Genomic DNA, 9129 nt, shown 5'->3' on the forward strand with positions numbered 1-9129 from the left:
CCTTTTTACACATGCAAAGAGGGGGAAAAAAAAAGAAAACAACCGGGGCATTTGTCAAAGTGCACATTCTTGGGATACTCTTTAGATTTCCTAAGTTAGAACTGTTCAGCAGGGTCCAGGAAGGTGCATTTTAAAAAACAGTTTACTTTTTATGAAAGCAGTATCTGTGTGTGTTTTTTTAAACCAAGCAGTATAAAAGGATCTTAAAATAAAAGGCAAAAGTCTTGAGTCCCACCCCTACCGACCCAAGCCCACATACCACTTCCTACTTCTGCTTGTTTTTAATTTTTGCCATGGTTCCCTATCCCACTTAGAGCTTAGAGCAAAGTTTTTTGATTGAAGCATTTAGGTCATTATCTATTTCTGCTCTAGGAAAGAGAATTTTTGTTTAATTCTGTTAGCTCCATGTGAATCTGTTAATAGTTGTCCTTAGGTATTTTGGTATTCTATTTATCTCAAACTTTGATAATATTTATGTTTGGTTCTCTTTTTTTTATTGTGTTGGTTTCTGTCATACATCACAGTGAATCAGCCAAAGGTGTTAAGTGTAATCCCTCCCTCTTGAACCCCACTCCCAGCTCCCAGCCCATCCCCTCCCTCCAGGTTGTCCCAGAGCAGCGGTTGAGCTCCCTGCATCATACAGCAAATTCCCGCTGGCTGCCTAATTTTACACATGGTCATGTACACGTCGTGTTGCCCTCTCAATTCATCCCACCGTCTCCTCCCCACACTGAGCCCACAAGTCTGTTCTCTACGCCTGCGTCTCCACCGCTGCCCTCAGATAGGTTCATCTAGACTGGAATGTGTATTTGCAGATGCTCTCTACGTGTAGCAAAGGTGAAAGTCACTCATGAAGAGTGTCACAAAACCAAAAAAAAAAAGAGTGTCACAAAACCAAGGAAATAACACATCTTCTGGTTTTTTATGATGTTTTCAGTTTCTGTGCCATAGGGTAACTGAGAGAAGCAGAAAAAGGTAAAAGACGTCGCTCACAGGGTGACCCTGCGTAGACATGGAGGGAAAACTCACAACTCACACTGCTTCCCCAAGAACAGAGTGAACAAGCCGTCCTGTGCTACAGCACTGGAAATCTGTCTCTTGGTCTACAGACACTCTGGGTAATTCTTTGAGGATTACATTAGCAATGTCTGACATTTCCATATGGGGGAATAGTGAATAATTTTATGAAATGATACTCTCTTTGACAGAAAATGCATCTCGAACATTTTAATACAATATGAATGGAAATCACACAGCAACCCCACAGTCTGTTTCCATCAGTAAGAGCGAGGGCATTCATGTCAGGAGACTGGAAATGTACTCCAATACAGATGCCTAGGGGCTCAGCACATTTTGTAGATTTAAATTTTAAAAAGGCACAGGTGTAGGTTCAACATGAATCACCAGAACTACAGTGCAGCTTATGGATTCTGTGCATCTCAGAAGGGAGTCCTTGAAGCCGACGACTTTAACAGGAGTGTGTGTGGTCCAAGCTGCAGACTCTCCGTTCATCTGCAGAGCATTCAGGGGTGAACAGTGCACCTTCAGCGTCTCCTGTAAGACGAGCGTGGTGTCGGGCACGCGTCCATCACACCTCCCTCCGTCCCCACCATCTTCATTCCTCTCTTGTTCAGTCCACATAGTGGCCAGGTCCCACTCAGCTGCAATGGTGTGTCTGTCAGTGGTGACAATACGGAGGGTCAAACACGATTTCATTATGTTACGCTGCAGATCAAAAGGCATATGCACACTCAGAAAACGTGATGCTACTCCTTCAAGACTACTGTGACACCGACTTCACACTGAGACGTTTTCAAAGATTAAAAGATGGGTGCATGGGAAGTGGAAAATTTTCTTTGTGGTGTGCCAACCCAAATACCCAATGCACAGACAGGGAACGAAATTCCCTCTCCCAAAGGCTCAAGCTCTCCTCATATTTCAAGAATATAGAAATTCATTTGACACAAGTAACTCTCTGAGGGTTTTTCCCTGTTTGTAGATTTGCAGTACTCCCTATTTTCAAGGCTGATGGACATGTACCTGGAGTGTGGCTGCCGTGTCCAGGGCCATCGTCGTCTGTATTCATGTCATTCTGGTTTACTGCTACCTGTACAGGTTATTAAATATTTTGAATAACAACATGCCTATCTCAGACACTTGTTTAAATCAAATGAAATCATTGAAACTATTATTTATTGAATGAGACATGGTTCAATAATTTGGAGGACCTGCAGATTAAGTCCTTAATTTGTATCATCACGTGGTATTAACTCAACTAAAGATAAAGAAATGGGCCCAGGCCCCTGACCTCACAAGGGGCACGTGGGTCAGAGCCTGAGCTTCTTTCACTCAAGCTCTCACCCCTCGCTCACAATCTCGGAGTCCTCACCCATTTCACAGGAAGGCTTGTGCATTACTTCCACTTTGAATGTCAGGTCTACCTCCTCCACAGCCAGACCTTGCTGACATCAAAACTGAGAAAAAGAAGCCTTTCTACACAAGCGTTCAGGCACGGGCTGTTGTTAAAACGGTTTATTTCCACATTTAGAATGAGTGAAGCTTATCATGAAGCCACTGACAGGCTACAGACAAAACTAGAAAGCGGTGCCCCTGTGACTGCGTTCACAGACATGGGCGCGTCCGGAGGGCTCTCACCCTGGAACGAGACATGGGCTCCGCAAGCTGGACCCTTTCCCGAGGTCAGAGACGAGGATGGGAGGAAGTTTGGCAAAGGTGATGCACACCACAGGACCCGAAGGACTGAAGATGGTCAGCCGGGCAAGGAAGGCCTGAGGAACATCATGATGGCAAGTTCAAGGAAGGAGATCTAACTTATTTTACAAGCTCTTGGGTGGGAGCTGGGGAGCAGGATGTGGACACCCATGGAAGTCACCTTGAGGTTGGTTTTAGATTAATGTACGTTCACAATTTGAAAAAGAAAGACTTTTAAGTTGAAGCTTGTTTTCTGTGGCCTGGAGAATTCTGTCGCTGCACTTGATTAAGTCCAGGCCGGGGAGTGCTTGGCGGGACTGCAGAGCACAGTGAAGCCTTTGATCTGTGTTTGTGTTACATGGGCTCCCGATCTTGAGATCCCAGGAATCTAAACCTGAGCAAAGAAGGATGCTAATCTTTTCAACCTGATTTCCTTGTGCTCAAGACCTGCCATCTGCTGAAGGGTCCATATCACTTCCTTGAGTTACGGGTGGCCGTTTGGAAAAACTGTTAGCCATCAGCTGCTTTACAATGGGAAGAAAAGAAGCTGTTCATTCATCCAACAGAGAATTAGCAAGCATCTACTCTGTGCCAGGCACTGTTCTAGCCTCTTGGATTACCTCTGTGAACAAAACAGAGAATCATCCCTCCTCTCATGGGTCTTAACGTCCTAACAGGATGGTGAAGACAATAGTCAGTAGACTAGAGAAAAAGTAAGCTGTATCATGTTCCAAGAGCTGGGAGAAAGGAATGGAGGAGGAACCAGTGTGTGGAGGAGGTGTGACAAGGAGGCTGACGGCTGGGGAGGAGGGGGAGGCCGTGGGTCCCCTTGCAGGTGAGTCTGTGGACAGCAGAGCTTGCCCGCTTCCCTTGTTCTGGTGCCAGTCGCTGTCACTAGCCTTATGAGCAGCGGCCCAAATACAGAGCAAAACTGAGCAGTTGGAGCTTCAGTTTTGTCATTCTTGGGTTTTCTTCCCAGGTATTTGCTGTAAGTCAGCATGAGCTCAAGTAGAGAGCAGGCAAAGAGAAGAAAGAATTGCAGGTAAATCACAGATGGAGAGACTCACTCTGTCCACTGAGCTGCTGCTCTGCAGTGTCCTGAGAAGTCCAGCCTGGAGACTAGCCCCACAAGAGGATGAAGAGATGTGTCAGAGCGGAACTCTGGCCCAGCAAACTAGCCCCACACGTTTGGAAGCAATTTAGCAGCACGCACCGGTGCTATAAAAAACATTCATTTCTTTGGGTCTCTTCATCTTAACTTTTAAATGTTTGCACTGTGTCATAAGAGATAGGAATGCCAGACCACCTTACCTGCCTCCTGAGAAATCTGTATGCAGGTCCAGACACAACAGTTAGAGCCAGACATGGAACAATAGACTGGTTCCAAATGGGAAAGGAGTACGTCAAGGCTCTATATTGCCACCCTGCTTATTTAACTTATATGCAGAGTACATCATGCGAAAGCTGAGCTGGATGAAGCGCAAGCTGGAATCAAGATTGCCTGGAGAAATATCAATAACCTCAGATACGCAGATGACACCACCCTTATGGCAGAAAGCGAAGAGGAACGAAAGAGCCTCTTGATGAAAGTGGAAGAGGAGAGTGAAAAAGCTGGCTTAAAACTCAACATTCAAAAAACTAAGATCATGGCATTCAGTCCCATCTGTTCATGGCAAATAGATGGGGACACAATGGAAACAGTGAGAGACTATTTTCTTGGGCTCCAAAGCCACTGCAGACAGTGACTGCAGCCATGAAATTAAAAGAGACTTGCTCCTTGGAAGAAAAGCTATGACCAACCTAGACATGGTATTAAAAAGCAGAGACATTACTTTGCTGACAAAGGTCCATCTAGTCAAAGCTATGGTTTTTCCAGTAGTCATGTATGGATATGAGACTTGGACTGTAAAGAAAGCTGAGCACCAAAGAACTGATGTTTTTGAACTGTGATGTTGGAGAAGACTCTTGAGAGTCCCTTGGACTTCAAGGAGATCCAACCAGTCCATCCTAAAGAAAATCAGTCCTGAATATTCATTGGAAGGACTGATGCTGAAGCTGAAACTCCAGTACTTTGGCCACCTGATATGAAAACCTGACTCGCTAAAAAAGACCCTGATGCTGGGAAAGACTAAAGGCAGGAGGAGAAGGGGACAACAGAGGATGAGATGGTTGTATGGCATCATCGACTCAATGGACATAGATTTGAACAAGCTCTGGGAGTTGGTGATGACAGGAAGGCCTGGTGTGCTGCAGTCCATGGGGTCGCAAATTGTCGGACCCGACTGTGAGTAAACTGATACCATTAAAAGGGCTTCCCATGTGGCTCAGCAGTAAAGAATCTGCCCGCCAAGCAGGAGACCTGGATTCAATCCCTGGGTCAAGAAGATCCCCTGGAGAAGGAAATGTAACCTACTCCAGTATTCTTGCCTGAAAGTGCTTGTGAAGTGAAAGTTGCTCAGTAGTGTCCGACTCTTAGTGACCCCACGAACTGTATAGTCCACGGAATTCTCCAGGCCAGAATACTGGAGTGGGTAGCTTTTCCCTTCTCCAGGGAATCCCTTCCCAACCCAAGGATTGAACCCAGGTCTCCTGCATTGCAGGCGGATTCTTTACCAGCTGAGCCACAAGGAAAGCCCAAGAATACTGCAGTTTTTCTGGCCTGGAGAATCCCGTAAACAGAGGAGCCTGGCAGGCTACAGTCCATGGGGTCACACAGAGATAGACCTGACTTGGAGACCGAACACCAACAACAATGATGTATCATTATAAGAGGTATGAAAGTGAAAGAGTGAAAGAGGGAGTCACTCAGCTGTCATGTTAGGATAGCTGTTGTTGGATTTCCTCCCCCAAATGTGGTGTCATATAGCGGGATATGTCCACTTACTCACCTGTTCCTCAAAAAGTTGAATTAAACTTTTACCTTTGTCACTCTGATAGGTGAAAATTCACATCCAGCTCTCCTACTGTGTGTTTCTTTGATTGTCCTTAAACCTCACTGTCTGTCCGTTTCTAGGGACTAGTCATCCGTGTGTTTTGTATCTCTGTCTCGAGTTGCCTTGTTTTTCTTGACCTTTATATATTAGGGAGATTAAAACTTTATCTGGATAAATTCCACATTTTTTTCCCATTTGTTTTTTATGATATCTTTGGCCAAATTAATTATTTTTTCCTTTATATTTTCATGATCTTCATCTTGGTTAATGAACAACAATAAAACCTTCTCTACCCCTCAAATTAAGGTAATCGCTTCTAGTTTGAGCTTCCCTGGTAGCTCAGACAGTAAAGAATCTATCTGCAATGTGGGAGATCCAAGTTTGACCCCTGGATCAGGAAAATCTCCTGAAGAAGGAAACGGCAACTCACTCCAGTATTCTTGCCTGGGAAATGCAATGGACAGAGGAGCCTGGTGGGCTAGAGTCTATAGGGTCACAAAAGAGTCAGACATGACTTAGTGACTAAACAACAACAATCAAGGATTACCCCTCTGATTGGAAATATAATCTTTATTGTGCACTTTTAAGCCTAAAGCTCGGCATGGGTTTATTTCTGTACCGTCCATTTTCTTGCCCACAGCACCCGTCTCTCTGCACACTGGAACTGTCTTGGCTGACCTGCTGGAGACGGGCCGCCCATGGCCTGCGTCTCTTGTGCTTACTCTTGTCTAAGCTGCAGGACATTCTTGCTTTCCAATTGACTGGATTTGTCAACACAAAAATGAGACTGTGATTGAACTTGCAGTTAGAGGTTAATTTTGGGAACATGGACTGCTCTATGTACTGAATTTTCTCATGTGAGCACAAGCTATAGCTCTTCATGCTTTTGAGGCGTGTATTTTCCAGCATAATAATTTGGTTTAATGCATATACACTTTTCATTCTGTTCAATATCAGCTTGATAGAGTCCTCAATGCTCTTGTGAATTGTTATTCATAAAAATATGATAGAATTTTACGTTCGTATGTATGTAAAGAGATAAATTTATGGCCATTTCTCTAACCATTATTATACTTTGGCTAAATTTTTGGACTTTCCTAAGTCCACAGCCATAGAATCTATTCAAAAGGACAATATTAACTTTTTTTTTTAAATGTCATCATTTATTTAAGTAAAACAAGAAGGAATGAGAATTTGAACAAGAGTGATGGCAAAAGTGAGAGGTGTATAGAAGAGAAACTGCATAGTAGAAGTAACAAATTCCTAAACATTTAGAAGCAGTTAACGAGACTCCAAAGTTTCAGTGTGGGTGGTAGGTAGCACTTGAAAAAGACACAGGGGAATCTGACAAAGAAGCTGGTATAGTGGGAGGAAAGGGATTTAGGTTTCTTATTTCTTTTTTTTTTTTTTTTAATGGCTTGGGATATGATCTTGGTATGTGTTCATAGACCCTTTAAAAATATATTTATTCTGCTGTTATTGGGTGAAGTATTATAGTTGATTGGACATTGATGTTTGATGGTATTGCTGATTTCTTCTAGATCCTTGCTGATTTCTGTCTAGTTCTCTCTATTGTTTAGAGAGAGATGTTGAACTTTCCAACTTTAATTTTCAGTCTGTCTATTTCTCCTTTCAGTTCTACCAGTTCCTGCATCAAATAATTTGCAACTCTGTCATTTGGTATATAAGCACTTAGAATTGCCATGTCTTTTTAATGGATTGATTCATCAATATATAATGTTTCTCTGTGTCTCTGGTAATTTTCTTTGATGTGAAATCAATTTTACTTGATATTAATATAGACACTACTATTTTTTTTTTTTTGGTTACTGTTTGTGTATCTTTTCCAATCCTTTTACTTCCAACTTGACCATTTTATTTCATTTTCAGTAGGTTCTAGTAGATAGTTCATGATTTTTCATACTCTGGCCATCTCTGTGCTTTATTTTTATTTTTTTTTTATTTGTTGGTTATTCAGCAGCATGTTGTTCAGCCTCCATATGTTGGAATTTTTAATAGTTTTTCTCCTGTAATTGAGATCTAATCTTACTGCATTGTGGTCAGAAAAGATGCTTGGAATGATTTCTATTTTTTTGAATTTACCAAGGCTAGCTTTATGGCCCAGGATGTGATCTATCCTGGAGAAGGTTCCATGTGCGCTTGAGAAAAAGGTGAAATTCATTGTTTTGGGATGAAATGTCCTATAGATATCAATTAGGTCTAACTGGTCTATTGTATCGTTTAAAGTTTGTGTTTCCTTGTTAATTTTCTGTTTAGTTGATCTATCCATAGGTGTGAGTGGGGTATTAAAGTCTCCCACTATTATTGTATTATTGTTAATTTCTCCTTTCATACTTGTTAGTATTTGTCTTACATATTGTGGTGCTCCCATGTTGGGTGCATATATATTTATAATTGTTATATCTTCTTCTTGGATTGATCCTTTGATCATTATGTAGTGACCTTCTTTGTCTCTTTTCACAGCCTTTGTTTTAAAGTCTATTTTATCTGATATGAGTATTGCGACTCCTGCTTTCTTTTGGTCCCTATTTGCATGGAAAATCTTTTTCCAGCCCTTCACTTTCAGTCTGTATGTGTCCCCTGTTTTGAGGTGGGTCTCTTGTAGACAACATATGTAGGGGTCTTGTTTTTGTATCCATTCAGCCAGTCTTTGTCTTTTGGTTGGGGCATTCAACCCATTTACGTTTAAGGTAATTACTGATAAGTATGATCCCGTTGCCATTTACTTTATTGTTTGGGGTTCGAGTTTATACACCATTTTTGTGTTTCCTGTCTAGAGAATATCCTTTAGTATTTGTTGGAGAGCTGGTTTGGTGGTGCAGAATTCTCTCAGCTTTTGCTTGTCTGAAAAGCTTTTGATTTCTCCTTCATACTTAAATGAGATCCTTGCTGGGTACAATAATCTGGGCTGTAGGTTATTTTCTTTCATCATTTTAAGTATGTCTTGCCATTCCATCCTGGCTTGAAGAGTTTCTATTGAAAGATCAGTTGTTATCCTTATGGGAATTCCCTTGTGTGTTATTTGTTGTTTTTCCCTTGCTGCTTTTAATATTTGTTCTTTGTGTTTGATCTTTATTAATTTGATTAATATGTGTCTTGGGGTGTTTCTCCTTGGGTTTATCCTGTTTGGGACTCTCTGGGTTTCTTGGACTTGGGTGATTATTTCCTTCCCCATTTTAGGGAAGTTTTCAACTATTATCTCCTCAAGTATTTTCTCATGGTCTTTCTTTTTGTCTTCTTCTTCTGGAACCCCTATGATTCGAATGTTGTAGCATTTAATATTGTCCTGGAGGTCTCTGAGATTGTCCTCATTTCTTTTAATTCGTTTTTCTTTTATCCTCTCTAATTCATTTATTTCTACCATTCTATCTTCTAATTCACTCAATATTAACTTTTAATCTTCAGTATTTTCACATTATTTTTTTCTTGTAATGATAACTGAACCCCTCAGATCATGGTAATA

Source organism: Bos indicus x Bos taurus, chromosome 24 (genome assembly GCF_003369695.1).
Source record: "Bos indicus x Bos taurus breed Angus x Brahman F1 hybrid chromosome 24, Bos_hybrid_MaternalHap_v2.0, whole genome shotgun sequence".
Taxonomy (NCBI): Eukaryota; Metazoa; Chordata; class Mammalia; order Artiodactyla; family Bovidae; genus Bos; species Bos indicus x Bos taurus.